Source organism: Rhinoderma darwinii, chromosome 1 (assembly GCF_050947455.1).
Source record: "Rhinoderma darwinii isolate aRhiDar2 chromosome 1, aRhiDar2.hap1, whole genome shotgun sequence".
NCBI classification, from domain to species: domain Eukaryota; kingdom Metazoa; phylum Chordata; class Amphibia; order Anura; family Rhinodermatidae; genus Rhinoderma; species Rhinoderma darwinii.
The window spans coordinates 660,224,709-660,248,628 of record NC_134687.1 but is presented as its reverse complement, the minus strand read 5'-3'; the positions used below and the strand labels follow the sequence as shown (position 1 = coordinate 660,248,628).

General features: G+C 43.3%; 1 pseudogene; it reads left to right on the top strand.

Moving 5' to 3' along the window:
* Positions 1-23,920, top strand: part of LOC142664317 (uncharacterized) — a 172,564-nt pseudogene that overhangs the window by 7,448 nt on the left and 141,196 nt on the right.

Genomic DNA, 23,920 nt, shown 5'->3' with positions numbered 1-23,920 from the left:
TACCAACCATTAAGAGTTCAGCCTCCTCCAGACCAGTTACACGCTCCAAATCAACCTGGTGCCTTCATTATAGACAGCTCTTACATGGTCACCTGTATAAAAGACTCCTGTCCACAGACTCAATTAATCAGTCTGACTCTAACCTCTACAACATGGGCAAGACCAAAGAGCTTTCTAAGGATGTCAGGGACAAGATCATAGACCTGCACAAGGCGGGAATGGGCTACAAAACCATAAGTAAGACGCTGGGTGAGAAGGAGACAACTGTTGGTGCAATAGTAAGAAAATGGAAGACATACAAAATGACTGTCAATCGACATCGATCTGGGGCTCCATTCAAAATCTCACCTCGTGGGGTATCCTTGATCCTGAGGAAGGTGAGAGCTCAGCCAAAAACTACACGGGGGGAACTTGTTAATGATCTCAAGGCAGCTGGGACCACAGTCACCAAGAAAACCATTGGTAACACATTACGCCGTAATGGATTAAAATCCTGCAGTGCCCACAAGGTCCCCCTGCTCAAGAAGGAACATGTACAGGCCCATCTGAAGTTTGCAAATGAACATCTGGATGATTCTGAGAGTGATTGGGAGAAGGTGCTGTGGTCAGTTGAGACTAAAATTGAGCTCTTTGGCATTAACTCAACTCGCCGTTTTTGGAGGAAGAGAAATGCTGCCTATGACCCAAAGAACACGGTCCCCACTGTCAAGCATGGAGGTGGAAACATTATGTTTTGGGGGTGTTTCTCTGCTAAGGGCACAGGACTACTTCACCGCATCAATGGGAGAATGGATGGAGCCATGTACCGTCAAATCCTGAGTGACAACCTCCTTCCCTCCACCAGGACATTAAAAATGGCTCGTGACTGGATCTTCCAGCACGACAATGACCCGAAACATACAGCCAAGGCAACAAAGGAGTGGCTCAAAAACAAGCACATTAAGGTCATGGAGTGGCCTAGCCAGTCTCCAGACCTTAATCCCATCGAAAACTTATGGAGGGAGCTGAAGATTCGAGTTGCCAAGCGACAGCCTCGAAATCTTAATGATTTACAGATGATCTGCAAAGAGGAGTGGGCCAAAATTCCATCTAACGTGTGCAAACCTCATCATCAACTACTAAAAACGTCTGAATGCTGTGCTTGCCAAAAAGGGTTTTGCCACCAAGTATTAAGTCTTGTTTGCCAAAGGGATCAAATACTTATTTCTCTGTGCACAATGCAAATAAATATATATAATTTTGACAATGTTATTTTTTTATTTTTTTTATATAATCTATCTCTTACTGGTAAAATTAACCTAGCCTAAAAATTCTAGACTGTTCATGTCTTTGACAGTGGGCAAACTTACAAAATCAGCAAGGGATCAAATACTTATTTCCTCCACTGTATGTTCTGAGAATAACAAGACCAAATAAATATAGGTTGGCACTGGGGCGTGGCCAGGCACGGATGTGAGCGGTCGCACTGAACCTTAGCTCCGTGTGCTGAACCCTGTATTTCATCCTGTGGAGAAAGTATTTCAGCCAAAATTCCTTACCTGTTGAGAAAGAAGGGTAGGAAACCCACTCGGCACAATATGGGACCCTCCAAGACTTCGGGAGCAGTGGAAAAACTGAGAGAGTTCGCCAGGAACTCGGGACAAGATGGCACCCGGGGGGAGAAGTCCTCGTCGGCACATGTTCAGGAGAGACAGCTTGCTACACTCACCGAAGCAGGGGAAGCGATGACCCCCGAGTTAACGCTGAAGCAGGTGACGGAGACGCTCCTGGCGGCGATCCTGGAGACGCGTACCTCGGTAACAACGAAAGTGGAGGAGGTGAAGGTAGATGTCGGTCTGATGCGGCAGGACCTCCATAATCTGAGAGACCGGGTAACTCAGGTTGAGACAAGGGTCTCGGACCTGGAAGACGTAACGGCAGCAGTACCGCGCACGCTGAGGGACCTGTCGGGGAAAGTGGAGCTGTGGCGCCAAAAAGCAGACGATCTGGAGAATCGACTGAGAAGAAATAATCTGAGGATAATAGGCCTCCCTGAAAGGTCGGAGGGACCCAGACCAGATGAATTTGTGGAGAAGTGGCTGAAAGACCTATTCCCGGATACAGTATTTTTAATGGCCTTTGCAGTGGAAAGTGCGCAGAGAGTGCCGGCGAAACCACCACTACCCGGGGCGAATCCCAGGCCATTGCTGGCGAGATTGCTAAATTGCAAGGACCGAGATATGGTGCTGCAGGCGGCGAGGCGCAAAGGAGAGATCAGAATGGAGAACACGACTGTGTCCATTTTCCCGGATTTCTCCCCGGAGTTACAACGACAGAGGGCCTCGTATATGCACGTCAAGAGACGACTTCGGGAGCGTCAGATCCCATATTCTATGGCGTACCCCGCGCGACTGAGAGTAGTGGATGGAGAGAGATCCGTGTTTTTCACTACCCCTGAGGCGGCAGATGAGTGGCTCACCAGACATGGACGATCTCCTCGACGCTGACTTGAAGACCATGTTTTATATGCAGGGGACAGTGAGTTTACATGATTGCAATGTGCATTTTATGAGGGGTCCCTATGCAGTTGATATCTGACCATGCACAAACATGGGTTATATACTTGGAAGTGTTCTTGATGTACTGAGTATATTTATGTACTAAACCTTGAAGAAGATAAGGGGAGAGGGGCAGACATATATTGAGACGACATAGGAGTAAAAATGATATCGTTTAAATAAGTGGATTAAATGCCCTCACATTTATGTAAGCTATAAGGAAGGGAACATGGAATCCTATATGGCTGAAATACAGCTTAACAAAGGGTGAAGCCATTGAAAAGGTACTATTGTTTATCTTGATTCCTCTGTGTTACTAACTTTAGCAGTGGAAACTTCCCCCGTTTTTCTGCATTTTTTATTCCTTGGAGGCTTGAGCAGCTCCTGATGAGCTTAATTGTTCAAAGTTACTGGTTTATGGTTCGATACGTTTTTTCATGCCTGCTACATGATGACATGGGAACAGGGACCCATTATCACTGTTCGCTGATTTTGGGGGGATGTTGCCTTCACATAGAGATATGGTATAGAAAGGAATATGGCGACACTTAAATTTATGTCCTGGAATGTGAGGGGAATGGGAACGCTGAGTAAGAGAAATGTGATCTTTTCTGAACTACGGAGGCACATGCCTCATATTATATGCCTTCAGGAAACTCATCTTACGGCAGATAGGGTGCATATGCTGAGCAAATCTTGGATTCAATGGGGGCGGCATGCCACTAGATCCTCAGCATCACGGGGAGTATCCCTGCTAGTACATAGAAATCTGCGCTGGGAGGCGTTACATACAAGAATAGATGCTGATGGTAGATATGTTCTAGTTCATGCTAATGTAAACTCTATCCCTTATGTCATAATTGGTATCTACAACCCGCCACAGGGCTCAATGAGTATAATCAGTGAGGCCATCACATTTGCATCCACTTATCAGGAGGCGCGAGTTATACTAATGGGGGACCTGAACCTCACCATAGACCCTCTGTTGGATCGCTTTACTGTCAGGACGGGCCCCAGGGACCCCATGAGTCCCACGCCGCTAGCATCTATGATAGGGGAGATAGGATGGTTGGATACCTGTCTCGATGAAAGATGCCACTATAGTTGTCATTTTGAAACCAGGGAAAAGTTCAGAGGAATGTGGGTCGTACCGCCCGATATCCCTACTCAATGTGGATTTATAAAATTCTAACCAAACTTTTAGCTAATAGACTCAGCGGCGCTATCAAAGATATTATTCATCCGGACCAATCCGGTTTTATCCCAGGCAAATCAACATCGGATAATATCCGCAGAGCTCAGGTGGTGACCCAGATAGGGTGGTGGGAGCAGCAGGACTGGGCATTGGCCTCGTTGGACGCGGCTAAGGCCTCGTTGGACGCCGCTAAGGCCTTTGATTCAGTGGAGTGGCCTTATTTGTTTGAGGTCCTTCGCAGATTTGGATTTGGCGAGAGCTTCCTTAAATGGATTAAAATCCTATACAAAGATCCAAGAGCATCGGTGTTGGTCAATGGGATTTTGTCTCCCTCCTTTCGTCTCCATAGAGGCACGAGGCAGGGATGCCCCCTGTCCCCTCTTCTGTTTGCAGTGGCCATTGAGCCCCTGGCTATCCGCATCCGTCGGGATGCGGCTTTTCAGGGTATCCGCATAGGACCACGGGAGGATCGGATCGGTCTCTATGCTGATGACATGATTTTGTATATGGCTAATCCAAACGTCTCCTTACCAAGAGCAATGACAATACTGGAAGAGTTTGGACGGTTCTCAGGCCTATATATTAATTGGAGTAAGTCATTTCTTATGCCCCTTAGACCTGATAACTGTGGGTGGGACACGGACTTCCAGGGCCTGCAGATTGTCTCCTGTTTTAAATACTTAGGGGTCCTTATAGTTAGGGATAGTGGCGCTTCATATGATCTTAATATATATCCCCTGTTGACCTAACTGAGAGATAAATTTGCTGTCTGGAAGGCGCTCCCTATATCGACCGCAGGAATAATAAATTTAATTAAGATGATAGTGTTGCCCAAAATGTTATATCTCCTAGAACACGCGGACTCCCTGGTACCTAAACGATTTTTCAGCCTGGTGAGCTCTTTATTTTCCTCATTTGTATGGGGGGGAGAGTCGCCCCAAGCTTAAACTTAGCACGCTCCAACGCCCCAAGGAACAGGCGGGGGCCGCTCTACCTGACTTGTTCCTGTACTACTTGGCAGGCCAACTAAGATATATTAAGGCATGGGTGGCTGAGGAACCAATGCCTAATGCAGAACTCCACTTAGCCCATTTTCTTAGGATCCCTTCTTTGTGGCCCATACTTGAGCCACATGGATATAGCCCTAGGCATTCCTTGCCAATAATTAAACTAGCCAGGCAGGTCTGGTCACATGTTAAGAAAGTTCTGGAATGGTAGGACATAGTTGCAGAACTGCCACTTTGGTTTCATCAGGGTCTGTCTCATTTTAGGGGGATGCAGGATTCTGATTTTTGGATTGAAGTAGGCATAACACAGGTGCAAAATCTGCTAGATGATGAGGGACATATGATATCCGCCAGAGAGATACAGGATACATTCCGGGTTCCTGAGAGAGATACATTCCGTTGTGTTCAGATTAGACATGCTTTACAATCCCAGTTCAGGGAAGATCAGAGATCCATTTCTTCACTTCCACTCATTGGTATTCTGAGAACACAGGGACCAAGGGGGATGGTATCTGCCCTTTATACTTACCTTCTGTCGCAGAGGGTCGCCCACGCTGAGATGTCGGTTGAGGTTGGATGGAGGGGTCTTATTCCCACACTATCCAGTGAGGACTGGGGGGAGGCCATGGGGTCGCATCTCTTGGTCTCGCCTGCAGCGAACAATAAATTGACGCAATTGTACATCGTACACAGGTGTTATATTATCCCTATCAGATTATATCGGATGGGAAGGGTGCCTAGTACACGATGCCCTAGATGCTCTCAAGACCAGGCTGGCTTTGATCACATGATGTGGTTATGCCCAGTCATAGCCAACTTCTGGAAAGAAGTGACGCAAATACTGTCCTCAATTATGACCAATCCAATTCCATGTGAACCAGGTCTCTGCTTATTGGGGCTGTTGGGAGAGGGGACGTGGACACACTATGAGGGTATCTTCCTGCGAGAAGCCCTGTTCTTAGCCAGAAAAGCGATAGCCATCTGATGGATGGGGGACACTTTTCCGGATGCATCACAATGGAAAAGCCTGGTCAATGCTATTCTCCCATATGAAAATATAGTATATAAACATAGAGGATGTCAATATAAATTCTTGAAAATCTGGGGAGAGTGGTGTTCCTCACCTCTTGCCTCCTTCAGCGTGGGCGACCTTAGAGAATCCTTACCACTTCACGTAGGAAGGAATTGAGATTTATTTGGCCAGGTATTAAATACCCTATGTGTGATAATGGAGCATGGATCTGGTAAATAACTGCAACCTGTATGTTTGCAGGATCACAAATAAGTGGGACACTGACCTGCCTGCGTGCAGTGAATATTCGGAGTCTCCTGTGACTCACCTTCATGTATAAATGTAAAATGCAAACTATTGTTTCTAATGTGTATTCATGGTATGCAGGAACGTTAATGTTAATGTTACTATTTTGTTTTTTACTGATGATTTTTGTATGTACTTTTACAATAAACCGAGTTTAAAAAAATATATATATATAGGTTGGCAGAGGAACAGAACAACAATTTTCTATTAAATTGTCACATGACTAAAATTTCAATGAGGCCACTTCATTTCATTAGGTTCACATTATCAGTACTTGATAGGACCCTCTTTCCCCTTAGAACAGCCTGAATTCTTAGTGGAATGATATTACTATGTACTGGAAACCTTTATTACAGATTCTGATTATTAACTTGACTCTGTCTATTCCACTGCATCCCACAGATGTTCTATAAAATTGAGATCCGGTGACTGTTCAGCCATTCGGACATGCAGACCTCATTATCATGTCCGTGAATTCAGCCTGAGATTTGTGATTTGTCTCATGACACATTATCTTGTTAGACTGCGGGCAATATTCGACTGTCTGTAACAATATTAAGTTAAGATTGTGTATGCCTCATTAGTATTTAACCCCTAGGCGCACGAGGACGCAACTGTACGTCCATGCGGCCAGTGTCTTAAGGCACAGGGACGTACAGTTACTGCGAAGTTCCCGTTTCACACTGTCGGCGACGGTGTGCACCGGGAACCGGGAGGCCAGCTGTCCCTGACAGCTGACACTCCACTGTAAGCCGATCAGCTGCTTATTTCCGCTGATATCGGCAATTAACCCCTTGATTGCAGTGATTGATTGCAATCACCGCATTCAGGGGTTTCTAGCTCATCGGCAGACCTCACGATGAAATCGGGAGGTCAGCTGTCCCCGACAGCTGACACTCCACTAGTTGCCGATCAGCGGCTCATTGCCGCTGATTTCGGCAATTAACCCGTTACATGCGGGGCTTGATTGCCATCCCCGCATGTACAGGGATTGTAGCACATCAGCAGCCCCCATGCAATTGTGGTGGCTGCTGATGCTTCTGATGCTTCTGATGGCACCCGGAGGCCAGACAACGGTCCCCCGATCTGCCATCTATGCAAGCCTATGAGGATCAGCCTCTGGCTGGTCCTCGTAGACTTAGGGTATGTTCACACGACAGCGTAATTTCAGCCGTAACGGCATGTGCAGGCGCTTGAACGCCGCGTCCATTACGGACGTAATTGGCGCTGCTTTTCAATGGAATAACTGCTGCAATTACGTCCCAAGAAGTGACCGGACACTTCTTTGGCGCGGGCGTGTATTTACGCGCCGTCTTTTGACAGCGACGCGTAAATATGTGTGAACAGACATACGTCAGCCCATTGCTTTCAATGGGCAGATATTTGCCAACGCTATTGAGGCGCATTTTCGGACGTAATTCGGGGGTTAAAACGCCCGAATTACGTCCGTAAATAGTGTGTGTGAACATACCCTAACTCTCAGAGTGACTGTGACGTCCCACTGACAGTTGGAATACGTTACACTACCTAGGTAGTGTAATGTATTCTAGCAGCGATCAGAGCTGCAGGTAAAAAAAAGAAAGTGTCAAAAATAAAAAAAAAGTCAATAAAAATGGTTTACAAAAGTGTAAAAATAAAAGAGGTTTTTTTCCTATAATAAGTCTCTTATTATAGGAAAAAAATGAAACCGTTAAAAACCAGTACACATATTTGGTATCACCACGTTCGTAACGACCCAATCTGTAACACTATAATGTTATTTTTACCGCACGGTGAACGCCGCAAAAAAAAAAAACAAAAAACTTTGCCAGAATCACTATTTTTTGGTCACCACCCCTCCCAAAATATAGAATAAAAAGTGATCAAAAAGTCGCATGTACCCGAAAATAGTACCAATAAAAACTACAACCAGTCCCGCAAAAAACAAGCCCTTACACCGTTATTTTGCATGAAATATAAAAAAGTTACGGCTCTCAGAATACGGTGACACAGAAAATAAATTTTATAAAGAAGTGATTTTATTGTGCAAACGCTGCAAAACATAAAAAAAATCTATATACTTATGGTATCGCCGTAATCGTACCGACCCGCAGAATAAAGTACAATTGTCATGTATAGCGCATTGTGAACGCCGTAAGAAATAAAGAATTTAAAACGCCAAAATCACTATTTTTGGTCACCAAAGCGCTAAATAAAATGTAATAAAAAGTGATCAAAAATTTGCATCTACTAAAAAATGGTACCAATAAAAACTGCCAAAAATAAGCCCTCAATGGTGCCAATAAAAACTACAGCTCGTCCTGCCAAAAATAAGCCCTCACACCGCTCAATTCAATTCATGGAAAAATAAAAAAAAATTTGGCGTTTGGAAGGCGGGGAGTGAAAAAATAAAATGGAAAAGCAAAAAAGGATCAGTCCTGCAAAGGTTAATTAATTTCTATTAAAAAAATAAATTACCACCACATGTGGGGTATTGTCACACTCGGGAGAGATTGCGCTACAAATTTAGGGCGACTTTTTCTCCTTTATGCCTTGTGAAAATGAAAAAATTAAACATTTTAGTGGACAAAAATGTTTATGTTCATTTTCACGGCCTAATTCTACTAAATTCTGCAAAAGACCTGTGTTGTATAAATGCTTACTATACCCCTAGAGAAATTCCTTGAGGGGTCTAGTTTCCAAAATGGGGTCACTTTTGGGGGGTTTCCACTATTTTGTTCCCTCCAGGGGGTTGCAATCGCGACATGGCACTGAAAATCAATCCAGCAAAATCTGTGCTCCAAAATCCAAATGGCGCTCCCTCCCTTCTGAGCGCTGCCGTGGGTCCAAACAGTTTATTACCACATATGGGGTATTTCCGTAATCGGGAGAAGATGCTTTACAAATGTTGGGTTGAATTTTCTTCTTTATTCCTTGTAAATATTAAAAATGTCTATTTTATTTCAGGAAAAAAGTAGATTTTCATTTTCACAGACTAACTACAATAAATATATCAAAATACCTGTGGGGGCAAAGTGCTAACTATACCCCTAGATAAATTCCTTGAGGGGTCTAGTTTCCAAAAATGGGGTCACTTTTGGGGAGTTTCCACTGTTTTGGCACCACAAGACCTCTTCAAACTCGACATGGTGCCTAAAATATAATCTAAATATAAGCAGGCCCCAAAATCAACTAGGTGCTTCTTTGCTTCTGAGGCCGGTGTTTCTGTCCATTAGGACACTAGGGCCACATGTGGGATATTCCTATAAACTGCAGGACCTGGGCAATAAATATTGAGTTGCATTTCTCGGGTAAAACCTTCTGTGTTACACAATATTTTTTTTATTACAAATTAATTTCGGCAAAAAAAGGAGAAATTTGTACATTTCCCCTCTACTTTGCTTTATTTCCTGTGAAATGCCTAAATGGTTAAAATACTTTCTGAATGCTGTTTTGAATACTTTGAGGGGTGCAGTTTTTAAAATGGGGTAATTTATTGGGGTATTCTAATATATAAGGCCCTCAAAACCACTTCAGAACTGAACTGGCCCCTGTAAAAATAGCCTTTTGAAATTTTCTTGAAAATGTGAGAAATTGCTGCTAAAGTTCTAAGCCTTGTAACGTCCTAGAAAAATGAAAGGATGTTCAAAAAACGATGTAAATATAAAGTACACATATGGGAAATGGTAACTAGTGACTATTTTGTGTGGTATTACTATCGGTTTTACAAGCAGATACATTTAAATTTAGAAAAATGTACATTTTTGCAAATTTTCTCTACATTTTGGTGTTTTTCACGAATATTGAATTTATCGACCAAATTTTTCCACTATCATAAAGTAAAATATGTCATGAGTAAACAATCTCAGAATCGCTTGGATAGGTAAAAGCATTCCGGAGTTATTACCACATAAAGTGACACATGTCAGATTTGAAAAAATTGGCTGTGCCACAAGGCCAAAACAGGCTGTGTCCTAAAGGGGTTAAACAGCCAAATGTGTTAGCAGAAAACAGGCTTCATTGCCAGACAAGGTTCTGCTTTTCAAAAAAGAAAACTTTATTAAGTCAAGCTTTGTGTAATAAATTAATAGTGGAGGACTGAGTGGATTTATTTTAAAGTGTTATACAATGCGTTATAAGGCTGGAATGGAGACAAAAGGCTTGGCTTAAACTTCTCCCTGCTTGATCCACTTCTGACTTTGGCTCAAAACACTACATGTGTGTTTCCAGCCTAAAATGAATGTTACATTTTCAACTTTTCTATTGCGAAACAAAATCACAATTTTTTTTAATCCTAACAGAAAATCCCAGTAAGAACTCTGAGGGAAACTTCACGTTATTGCTAAATGATAAAGTAGAAGATGAAGATATGAAGCAGCAGTCTTCAGGAGAAAACCTTGTTAGACATGAGAGAAGTCACACAGGAGAGAAGCCGTATTCATGTCCAGAATGTGGGAAATGTTTTACAGATAAATCAGGTCTTATTAGACATGAGAGAAGTCACACAGGAGAGAAGCCGTATTCATGTTCAAAACGTGGGAAATGTTTTACAGATATATCAAGCCTAGCTACACATGAGAGAAGTCACACAGGAGAGAAGCCGTATTCATGTTCAGAATGTGGGAAATGTTTTACACGAAAATTACATCTTGTTATACATGAGAGAATTCACACAGGAGAGAAGCCATATTCATGTTCAGAATGTGGGAAATGTTTTACAGATATAGCAGGTCTTATTAGACATAAGAGAAGTCACACAGGAGAGAGGCCGTATTCATGTTCAGAATGTGGGAAAGGTTTTATATGTAAACCAAGTCTTATTGTACATGAGAGAATTCACACAGGAGAGAAGCCTTATTCATGTTCAGAATGTGGGAAATGTTTTACATATAAATCAAATCTTATTACACATGAGAGAAGTCACACAGGAGAGAAGCCGTATTCATGTTCAGAATGTGGGAAATGTTTTAGACATAAATCAAGTCTTAATGTACATAAGAGAAGTCACACAGGAGAGAAATGATATTCGTGTTCAGAATGTGGGAAATGTTTTACTACTAAAGGCATTCTTAGGGCTCACCTGAGAAACCATACAGGGGAGAAGCAATTTTGATGTTCTATATGTGGAAGATGTTTTACAAAGCAACTTACATTTTGGAACTCCGCAGAGAATTCACATGAAGAAGAAACCATAATCTCGTTTAGAATGTGGGAAAACCTATAAGAACCGGAACCAATTAATCCAATCCTGTTAAACTAAATATGTCAAACCTAAGCTTTTTGCAATGTACTTGCGTTTGAAAAGATGTTCCTAGTGGTGTATCATATATTCTATCACGTGATTCCTCGCTAACCTGAAATCCTAACTTCCGCCTCAGCCCCGTCCATGAGCTCGAACTTCCGTTTTCCGGCAGTCTTGAGTGTACGGTCACGTCATAAATGACGTAACTAAACACTGTGTTAATGTTCTCTTACTCCTATTCAGAGCATGCGTGGTTGATACACACTTAGTGTCCAACACGGATGCACTATCCCAGGGTTCAGCAAACTCCAGCACCCGGCACGCTGTCCCTGTGTTCAGCGCCGTTGTATGCTGCGGCGCTGAAGACAGGGAGAGACTCTAGGGCAGAGCAGGGAGGCAAAGGGGCAGAGCGGGGAGACACTCTGACATGCTCTCCCTGTGTTCAGCGCTGTTGTATGCTGCGGCGCTGAACACGGAGAGACAGGGGCAAAACGGAGAGGCACAGTGACTGAGAAAAGTGACACATTTGCATGCTCTCCCCGTGTTCAGCGCCTTTGAATGCTGCGGTGCTGAATACAGGGAGAGACTCGGGGGCAGAGCAGGTAGACAAAGGGGCAGAGCGACAGTGGCAGAGCGAGTAGACACTCTGGCATGCTCTCCCTGTGTTCAGCGCCGTTGTATGCTGCGGCGCTGAACACAGGGAGAGACTCGGGGGCAGAGCGACACTGTGGCAGAGCAGGGAGACACTCTGACATGCTTTCCCTGTGTTCAGTGCTGTTGTATGCTGTGGCGCTGAACACAGGATCTTTAGTGGGGAGGAAACAGGCGCTTTGATCCATGGGATTTGTAGTCTTTATTCACAACAGGAAACGGCCGGTCACAGCAAAATGCGATGTAAACAAACTGGAAAATATCCTCAGGGAGAGTAGAAAGAAGAAATTGAGCCATAAAAACAGGTGGCAGAACATAGGTTGAATAGAAGTAACAGATATAAATGTTTATTAAATTAAAAAAATGATGTCGGAGAACCCCTTTAAACTGTTAGTGTATAAATGATTAAACATTGTTCTAATTTTTTTACTTTTTTCACGAGTCAGGAAATATTATAAATTAGATTCTAATTTATAACATTTCCCTGTGCTGGTCACTAGAGGGAGCAATTCCCAAAATTGCAGCATTTGCATGTGGTAAAGTAACATTGCTTTATGCTGCAAAATTTGATAAGACACACTCGCTCTAGCGTCCTCAAACAATCCCCCCTCCTTTATCCTGGCTAGTGCCAGGAGAAAGGAGGGGATTGAATGTTCAAATCTCCTACACTGTGTCGCCATTTTTTTGCGCAAATACACAGACATAACTTACCTGCTTCTGCCATCGCCGCTCAATCCGGTATGTCCGCTCCGTCTGTTCCCTCCGCTCCTAGTGCTTGCTTCAGAACACATGTCCAGAAGCCGCGACCGGAAGTAGTAATCTTACTGTCCGGCCGCGGCTTCCGGTCCACAAGAAAATGGCGCCAGATGTCGCTCGGCCGAAGACCTTCCATTTGAACCTTCCCACACAGACGGCGTACTCCATAGTGAATGCGAACGGCTCCCGTTCGCATTCTCTATGGGGATGGATGTGCCGTATTCCATGTCTGTATGTGTCGTTAATCGACACATACAGAGATGAAAAAAAAAAATGGCAGCCCACATACAGAAGAAAAAGTTAGAAAATAAAAAAAAGTCACACACAAACAAATATTTGTTCTTTAATAAAACACTAAAAGCAAATTGATATTAAAAAATATTTTTTTCGCGACACCCTTCCTTTTAAACACATCAGATTATTGACAAACGTTAACCACTTAATGACCAGCCTATTTTAGGCCTTAATGACCAAGCTATTAAGTTTTTCCATCATCTCATTCATAGAGCTATAACTTTTTTATTTTTGTCGACATAGCTTTATAAGGTCTTGTTTTTTGTGGGACAAGTTCTATTTTGTAACCGCACCATTTTGGGATACATAGAATTTATTGGTTAACTTTTATAAAAAAAAATTGGGGGGGGAATATAAAAAAAGACTGCATTTTCGCCACACTTTTTTGCATCCTAGATTTACACAGTTTACCGTGTGATATAAATAACTTTATTCAGCGGGTTGTTCCGATTGCAAAAATACCAAATTGATATAGATTTTGTATGTTTTACTACTTTTACAAAGTAAAAACCCTTTTTTTTTTTTTTAAATAATTGGGTTTTTTTGTCTCCATATTTGAAGAGTTATAATTTTGTTTTATTTTTCCGCCTATGCCATTGTATGAGGGCTTTTTTTTACGGGACGACGTGTAGTTTTTATTGTTACCATTTTGGAGTACATGCGACTTTTTTTATCACTTTTTATCACATTTTTTTAACCCCTTAAGGACGCAGCCTAGTTTCGGCCTTATGGCTCAGAGCTCATTTTTCAAATCTGACATATTTCATTTTATGTGGTAATCACGTCAGATTGCTTAAACCTATCCCAAGCGATTCTGAGATTGTTTTCTCGTGACACATTGGGCTTCATGTTCGTGGTAAAATTTGGTCGATATATTCAGTTTTTATTGGTGAAAAATTGCAAAATTTAGAGAAAATTTTGAAAAAATAGCATTTTTCAGACTTTAAATGCATCTGCTTGTAAAACAGACGGTTATACCACCCAAAATAGTTACTAGTTCACATTTCCCATATGTCTACTTTAGATTGGCATCGTTTTTTGAACATTCTTTTATTTTTCTTGGACGTTACAAGGCTTAGAACATAAACAGCAATTTCTCATATTAAGAAAATTTCAAAAGCCTTTTTTTTAAGGTACCTGTTCAGTTCTAAAGTGGCTTTGAAGGGCCTATGTATTAGAAACCCTGATAAAACACCCCATTTTAAAAACTAGACCCCTCAAAGTATTCAAAACAGCATTTAGAAAGTTTTTTAACCCTTCAGGCATTTCACAGGAATTAAAGCAAAGTGGAGGTGAAATTTGCAAATTTCATTTTTCTTGCTAAATTTTAATTTTATTCAAATGTTTTTCTGTAACACAGAAGGTTTTACCAGAGAAACACTACTAAATATGTATTGTCCAGATTCTGCAGTTTTTAGAAATGTCCCACATGTGGCTCTACTGCACTCGTGGAATAAAACACAAGCCCTAGAAGCAATGAAGCACCTAGTGCATTTTGAGGCCTCTTTTTTTATTAGAATATATTTTAGGCAGCATGCCAGGTTTGAAAAGGTGTTGAGGTGCCAAAACAGTAGGAATCCCCCAATAGTGACACCATTTTGGAAACTACACCCCTCAAGGAATTCATTTATGGTCGTTGTTACCATTTTGACCGCATAGTTTTTTCACAGCACGTATTTGAATTGGGCTGTGAAATGAAACAAAAGTCATTTTTTTCCAATAAAATGTCATTTGTGATCAAAATTTCTTATTTTTACAGGGAACAAAATACCCCATTTTGTTGCCCAATTTGTCCTTAGTGCGGCAATACCCCATTTGTGGTGATAAACTGCCGTTTGGGCCCATAGGAGGGCTCAGAAGGAAAGGAGCGCTATATGTTTGTTGGAGTCCAGATTTTGCGGGATTTGTTTTCGGGCGCCATGTCGCATTTGCAGAGGTATCAAAGCAATGGAAACACACCAGAAGTGACCCCAATTTGGAAACTAAACCCCTCAAGGAATTCAAATATGGTTGTTGTTACAGTTTTGACCGCACAGTTTTTTCACAGCACCTATTTGAATTGGGCTGTGAAATAAAAAAAATGACATTTTTTACAATAAGATGTCATTTTTTTATCAAAATTTCTTATTTCACAGGGAACAAAATACCCCATTTTGTTGCCCAATTTCTCCTGAGTGCAACAATACCCCATTTGTGGCGATAAACTGCCGTTTGGGCCCATAGGAGGCCTCAGAAAGGAAGGAGCGCTGTGTGTTCTTTGGAGTGCAGATTTTGCTGGTTTGGTTTTCGGGTGCCGTGTCGCATTTGCAGAGGTATCAAAGCAATGGAAACCCACCAGAAGTGACCCCATTTTGGAAACTACACCCCTCAAGGAATTCATTTATGGGTAATGTGACCATTTAGACCCCATAGTTTCTTCACAGAACTTATTTGAATTGGGCTGGGAATTTAAAAAAAATATTTTTTCCAATAATATGTCGTTTTAGCTAAAAAATTCTTATTTTCACAAGAAATAAAATACACCGTTTTGTTGCCCAATTTGTCCTGAGTGCGGCAATACCCCATTTGTGGTGATAAACTTCCATTTGGGCCCATAGGAGGGCTCAGAAGGAAAGGAGCGCTATTTGTTCTTTGGAGTCCAGATTTTGCTGGTTTGGTTTTCGGGTGCCGTGTCGCAGAGCCCCAGAGGTATCAAACCAATAGAAACCAACCACAAATGACCCAATTTTGGAAACTACACCCCTCAAGAAATTCATTTATGGGTGTTGTGACCATTTTGACCCCATAGTTTTTTCACAGAACTTATTTGAATTGGGCTGGGAATTAAAACAAAATTATTTTTTTCAAATAATATGTAGTTTTGGCTGAAAATTTCTTATTTTCACAAGAAACAAAATACCCCATTCTGTTGCGCAATTTGTTCTAAGTCCAGCAATACCCCATTTGTGGTGATAAACTGCTGTTTGGGCCCATGGGAGGGCTCAGAAGGAAAGGACCACCATTTGGCCTACTGGGGATTTTCTAGTGCGAAGTCATGTATGCAGAAGCCCCTGAGGTACCAGTACAGTTGAAACCCGCAAGAAGTGACCCCGTTTTAAAAACTACACCCTTAAGGCATTCATCTAGAGGTGTAGTGAGCATTTTGACCGGAGACCTACACCCCATAAACTGTAATGTTGGTTCTCACGGGTACGGCAATAACCTACATGTGGCTGTTATCAGCTACCTGGGCACACAGCAGGGCCCAGAGGGGAAAGACGAGGGGGGATAAGCTGTGCGGAGTGCATCAGGGTAAGTAAAATTGGGGTAAATTATAAACCAAGGTATGTATGATACATTTTAAAATACTCTTTCATACAGAGCTCCGGTTATTCGGGACACGTGTCACGTTGATATATTGTGTCATCCATTATCGCCCTCTTATAGCAGACTTTGCACCTCTTGACTTTTTCCCTTCTTGCCAGTTTGGGGAACTTCTCCAGGAAAGTGTTGCCGCCGTGGTACGATGCGTGTGGCCTCTCTTCCAGAAGTACTGGGTGCCCCCCCCCCCTTCTTGGTCCCTAAAGATTAGGTTCTTGATAACCATTTCTTGAAATTCCAGGAAAGTTCCTCTCTGGCCTGCACATCGATGTAGCACGTACGCATTGTACAATGCCATCTGTATGATGTACACGGCCAGCTTCTTTTACCTCACCGCATGGCGCTGTAGGGCTTCAGGACGTGATCTGACAAGTCCATCCCTCGCATGTACCTATTGTAGTCCAGGATGCAGTCTGGTTTGGGGTGGCCTTTCCTTCATATATCCTAAATCTGTAGGTATACCCTGATGCACTCTCGTACAGCTTATACATCTTCACGCCATACCTTGCCCTCTTACCCGGCAGGTACTCGCGGAATTGAACCCTCCCTTTAAAATGTACCAAGGACACCTCAATAGAAATACTCTTCTCGGGGGTGCATACAAACGGTCAAAACTGGGGTCATCTCGGTGTGGGCACGGCTCATTATCAGTAAAATGTAAGAAGCGAAGATTTGCCTAATTTATTTATTTTTTTAGGTTACAGTTCAGTTCTGAAGTTGCTTTGAGTGGCCCATATATTAGAAACCCCTATCAAACACCCCATTTTAGAAACTAGATAAGTAGGTAAGTAGCTACATCGACTTACCTGCAAACGCCGATGCTGCTGCAGAATCAACTGTAGCCTCTGGTGCCGATGTGGCCGACACGATGCAGGACCTGGGGCAGGAAGTGAGTGACGACACAGCGTGATCTCTCGAGAACACGCTGTGTGTCTGCACTGCCAGAAGCTGGGCGTTCTGAAAAGAAGTGGATGATACTTCTCGTCAGAACGCCCAGCTAGTAAAAGTATTAAAAACACCCCGATGTAACACACATAATACACGCCCAGTTGGACTTTTACTTTAGGAAGCCTCATTTGCATAAATACAAAAATGGTCATAACGTGGCCAAAAATGCTCGTTTTTTAAAAATAAAAACGTTACTGTAATCTACATTGCAGCGCCGATCTGCTGCAATAGCAGATAGGGGTTGCAAAATCTGGTGACAGAGCCTCTTTAATAAGTATTGCACAGATTCTGCAGTTTTGAGAAATATCCCTCATGTGGCCCTAGTGCGATAATGGACTGAAGCACCAGCCTCCGAAGCAAAGGAGCACCTAGTGGATTTTGAGGCCTCTTTTTTTTTTTATATGGCACCATGTCCGGTTTGAAGAGGTCTTGTGGTGCCAAAACATTGGAAACCCCCCAAAAGTGACCCCAATTTGGAAACTAGACCCCTTGAGGAATCCATTGTAGTTTTCTTGGGGTGTATGCGGCTTTTTGATCAGTTTTTATTCTATTTTTAGGTGGCGTGGTGACTAAAAAACAGCAATTCTACTATTTGTTTTTTTATTCTATTTTTTTTTTTTTTACAGCGTTCACCGCGCGCTATAAATGACATTCACTTTATTCTGCGGGGCGATACGATTACAGCGATACCAGATGTTTATAGTTTTTTTTTATGTCTTATGGCGTTTGCACAATAAAATATGTTTTGTAAAAAATCATTCACTTTTTGTGTTACCTTATTCTAAGCGCCATAACTTTTTTATTTTTCAATCAATAAAGCAGTGCGAGGACTTATTTTTTGCGTAACGAACTAGTTTCGATCAGTACCATTTTTAGTTACATGCGACTTTTTGATCTCTTTTTATTCCATTTTTTGGGAGGTGAAGGGACCAAACAATTGTGATTCTGGTATGGTTTATTATTATTTTTTTTACGGCGTTCACCGTGCGGGATAAATAACGAAATAATTTGGTAGTTCAGGCCGTAACGGACACGGCGATACCAATTATGTATAGTTTGTTTATATATTTTTATTAATAATAAATGACTGATGAGGTAAAAAGGGGGATTTTTACTTTTAATACTTTTAAAACTTTTATTTTCTTATTTTTACACATCTTGTTTTTACTTTTTTTTAACTTTATTACTTTGTCCCATTAGGGGACTTGGGGGCAGGAGGCCCTGATCGCTATTCTAATACACTGCACTACATGGCATAGCCGGACGCCATTGTTTGGTGTCCGGTTGCCATAGTCACCATCGCCAGCCGCTATCGTGTAGCAGGCCGGCGATGGCAGCTTAACCCCTAAAAAGCCGCGATCTCTATAGAATGCGGCTTTTAAGGGGTTATTCAGCGGGGATACAGCGATCGGTCCCCGCTGTAGGAGCTGTGACAGCTGCTGTACGAGAAAGCAGCTGTCACAGCTCCTGTATGTGTCGGGAGGACGGCCGAAACGGCCGTTACTCCCGAGACGTACTATTAGGTCATGGAGCGCGAACGATACAGCTACCATGACCTAATAGTAATTCCAGGAGCGGGAAGGGGCTAAGGCAGGATTCACAGAAAACCTTTATTTTTAGTTAGTCTATGGGGCCGTGCAGACTGTTAGTAATTTTCACGCAAAGTGTGTCCGCTGCGTGAAACGCACGACATGTCCTATATTTGTGCATTGTTCACGCATCACGCACCCATTGAAGTCGATGGGTGCGTGAAAATCACGAGCAACACACGGAAGCACTTCCGCGTGACGCGCGTGATTCGCGCAACAGCAGTAAAACTATGAATGAAAACAGAAAAGCACCACGTGCTACAAACATACAAACAGAGTGTCATAATGATAACGGCTGCGCGAAAACCACGCAGCCGCGCATCATATGGTGATGACACACGGAGCTGTTAAGTACCTTTTGCGCGCGCAAAACGCACACGCTCGTGTAAATCCGGCCTAAGAGTGTTTGTTTATTTTTTTTTGGGTGGAATTAGCCTGGATCTGCTAAACACCCAAATTATATTTACCGGAGGTCAACTGTGACCGGGATCTATGTAGGAAAATTATTGTGGATATAAGGAAGAAAAGAAGAGCCTTGTTTACTTACAAAGCAGAGAAGCTGAATTGTCACCAGGAACCTCGCGTCTTATTACTGTATTCTTAAATTCCCCCGCACTGCAGGAGAATCCAGAGTGACAGTAAGAACAATGTAAGCGTTTTGTTTTTAACATATATGAACATTTTTATATTTGACTTTAATTAAAACAGTATAAAAAGCTGAAGGTGATCGAATTGAAGAAAAATAAACACTAACAAAGTAACTTTCTAATTGAATAAAATAAATATTCACCAATTTATTTTCATGAAAGGAAATGTCATAAGTGCATTTATCACTGAATTAGAATTAAGGTTGGCGCCCAAAATCACGCCCACATGTGGTGGGGAATGGCCACATCGTTTTTTTTGTAATACCTCAATATTTACCTGCTCAATCGTGTGTCCATTTGTCATCTATGTGGTTGTGGTTGCTGTTCCATCTGTTCTTACCCTCAGGGCTAATTCAGACAAACGTGATATACGTCCGTGCAACGCGCGTGATTTTCACGCGCGTCGCACGGACCTATATTGGTCTATGGGGCCGTGCAGACAGTTGCGTGATTTTTACGCAGCGTGAGTCCGCTGCGTAAAAGTCACAACATGTCCGTTCTTTGTGCGTATTTCGCGCATCACGCACCCATTGAAGTCAATGGGTGTGTGAAAATCACGCGCACCACACGGAAGCACTTCCGTGGGACGCGCGTGATTCGCGCAACAGCAGTGAAAAGGATAAATGAAAACAGAAAAGCACCACGTGCTTTTCTGTTTACAAACATCCAAACGGAGTGTCATAATGATGGCGGCTGCGCGAAAAGCACGCAGCCGCGCACCTTATGCGGATGACACACGGAGCTGTTAAGTGCCTTTTGCGCATGCAAAACGCCACAATTTTTGCGTGCGTAAAACGCACATGCTCGTGCGAATCTGGCCTCAGGGTAGATTCAGATTTGCGACAGATTTGTAGCATAAATTTTCTGAAACTGTAAATACATCTGAGTGGAGTTGTTTCTGCAGCACGCACATGGATTCTGAAATCACCATTCAGATGAGTGGAATAGCCGCAGACCTTTCTGAAACAAAACTGCTATTTGTGAACTGGAATAACATGCAGTTTGCCTCAGAAAATCGAATGAAAAACGCCACCTCAAAGCCAGAAGTGGATCCAGCCGGAAAGACTAGTGTAAGTCCATCATTTATATTTTCCAATTCTTTTTAATACACTCTTAGATTTGCCTAAAAAAAACTGCATGTGTAATTCCAGCCTTAGACAGGAACCAGGAGGAACGTGTCTCATTTAAACCCCTGACGTTTAGTTTCCCTCTGTTAGTGAAATGTGTGGTATTACCATTCCGAGATCCAGAGCGCTCTGAGGCCTTCAGAAAGGTTATGGATGTCTATGATTCAGGAAAGGGCGTTGTCTAAAATCTCCACATGTAGATGGTTTTCTGGACAGTGGAATGATTAACATCTAATAGTTTGACCATTTTCCCTTTGAAACATGGAAATACCAGTAAACCCGCCACGGAATGGCCAAAACAAATAAAAGAAATGGAGGATTCTTGAATGGCCAAGTGAAAGCCTAGTTCTAATTACCATCAAGATGCTGTGGGGAGGAGACTTCCGGTTCCGGCGCTGGGGATGCAGGACGCGAGTGACTGAGCTCCCGCTCCCGTCCAGCCTATCTGCTTGCAATAGTCGCTTCGGCGGCGACAATCAGCGGTGAAGTCACCAGCCCTGCACACGGAATCATCACAGGTGGTGCCTGTATGGACAGGTACCTCCTCAGAAGCGCGCAGAAGCCAGCCATGGAAGACTCAGCCGCGGCCGTGGTAAAGGGAGGTAAGATGGCGGCGCTTCCCGCCACTGCGACCCTGCTATACACACAGGAAGACGAGCTGCAGCACCATCAGTCCCAGCTTTCAAGCCCGACAGAGCACATAATGTCCGCTCTTCCTGCAGCTATTGATTATGTAGCCCTGGCTCGAGAAGTAGCCAAACAGATAGCGCCAGACCTGCAAAAGGCGCTGGAAAAAACGGTGCAAGATTCCCTAAACCGCGTGCATGCGGAGCTGGCACAAGTCACTATCAGAGCTGATGAGTTAGAGCAGCGTATGACGCTGCTGGAGGATGAAAATGAGCGTCTGCAATCCAAACTCAGAGGGGTGCTGTCTGTTACTACGCAGTTGGGGGACAAGGTGGAGGATCTGGAAAACCGCTCCAGGAGGAGCAACCTGCGACTGGTGGGACTGAAAGAAGCGGTGATATCTTCTGATTTGCAGCGAGTGTGTGAGAGGACATTGCCAGAAGCTTTAGGTCTTCCCCGTCCCTGCCGGGTGGAAAGGGCGCACAGAGTGGGGCCGGACCCCAGAAACCTCCCAGCAACAGACGGCCACAGTTCGCTTCGTCCCAGACAAGTAATCTTTAAGCTGTTGGATTACAATGATAAGGTGGCACTTATGAAAGCATTCCGCAGCAGATCGCGTCCCTTGGAAATACTGGGCATGAAAGTGCTACTTTTTGAGGATTTCTCGGCGGAGGTTGCAAAACGAAGGCGGGCTTTCAGCAAGATCTGCACCGCGTTGTTCCAAGCGAAAATACGTTTTAACCTGCAGTACCCAGCCATCTTGCGGGTGTTTCAAGAGAACGGTTTTCACCACGCCACAGGAAGCGGAGGACGCACTTACGGAGCTTTGTAGGCGCAGACCACAGCAAGAGGAGAGTCACAGTCCAGTACACAGTCCGAATCGCATGTCGAGAGAAGCCAAACGGAACCGACTAAATATGGAGCGAACCTGGGCAGAAGCTTTAATGCCCACACCTGGAAGATCCCGGGGGGGTCGAGCCGGAAATGGAGGGGATTCTCCGAAACTGCAGAGGCGTACGCGGGACCGCACCCGATCCACGTCTCCTGATTGACGGACGAAGATCTTTTCAGCACATGTTATTTCAGCTGATGTGATGATGATTTTGTGGACGCTGTAGACCAATTGCAGATTCCGACCAGATACAGATAAGTTTACAGATAATTTGAAAGTCTTGAGGGAGATATTTGGCGGTAGTATACGGCACTCTGTACCGGTCAACAGCTGGCCTATGGTTATAATGTTACAATGTTATAAGGTTGAAATGTATGCACTCTGGTATTTCCCTACATTTTCACTACAGGATATTAGTGAGGGAGTTAGATCAGGCTCTGAGATTTTTCTTTTGTGGGTGGGATTGACCGGGAATGAGACAATGCCTCCCCCACGCAAGGGATTAGCTGTATCTGTCACAGATGGCAGATTGGGGGGAATTGTGATAGAAGATATGGGGAAAAGAAGGTAGGGAAACCTTGAGGCAAAGCAAGATTCATGTGGATATGGGATTTTAAGTCTGTTTGCATAAAAGTCATGAAGATATAATCCAAATGGACGCTAGGATGTTAAAATTGATTATATGTAAATGTATAAGAGTGTGCACAGGTGACAAAGAGGTATTGAGGGGGCAAGGGCAGGTGTTACTTCCTCAGGGAAGGAGTTATATGTGCAGGCTGGGGGGGAGGGGGAGGGAGGGGCGTGTTCTGACATAACAGAAAAAAGTGAAGTCACGTACACCAGTGGGTATGAAGGGGCTGCTAACCCTTGTCGCAGGTGATTTGAGGGTTTTGTTAGATAAGGGCCGGTTGGCCTTGTTGGTTCTGGCTTATAAGCCGGGTTTTGGTTATGTTGTTAATGTTTATGCATGGCTCTTGGAAAAAGACGGATCTGACTCCCCGAACTTAGCACGACTTTTAGGCACTTTAGCTCATCTTATACATGGCCCAATAACATGAAAATAGTCTCTTGGAACGTTAAAGGGCTGAGATCCCCACAGAAACGGACCAAACTTTTACGACACATGAAAAGATTGCACCCAGATGTGGCCCTATTGCAGGAAACTCACCTTACCGAGCCGGAGTTTAAGTATTTGCAAAAATTCTGGGTGGGTCAGGTTTTTGGCTCGTCGGTAAGGCGGGAGTTATAATTTTGGTAAATAAAAATTTTGTGTTTACACTGGTGTCCCAGGAGCGGGATGACGAGGGCCGTTGGATCCATCTAGTGATGGAGCATGCAGGGGAAACCGTCAGTATTCATAATGTGTATGGCCCAAATACGGTTAACACTGTTTTTTTTGGTCATTTGGAATCCCAACTCCAGCAGCTTTTGATTCTAGGGGGAGACCTTAAAGGAACAGTGTCATCACAAATTATTTTTTTATATGTTAAAGATGTTAGTGCTTTATTAAAAACGTTTATATTTATTTGTGTGTTTGTGTTTTACTTTTTCTTATTTTTACACTTTTTCTTCCCTATGGGGGCTGCCATTTTTTGTTCCATTTCTGTATGTGTCGATTAACGACACATACAGACATGGAATACGGCAGCCACAGTCCCATAGGGACTGCGAATGGGTCCCGTCCCATTCACTTCTGTGTACGGCGTCTGTGTGGGAACTGCGCATGCGCCGCTCCCACACAGTCCAATTTG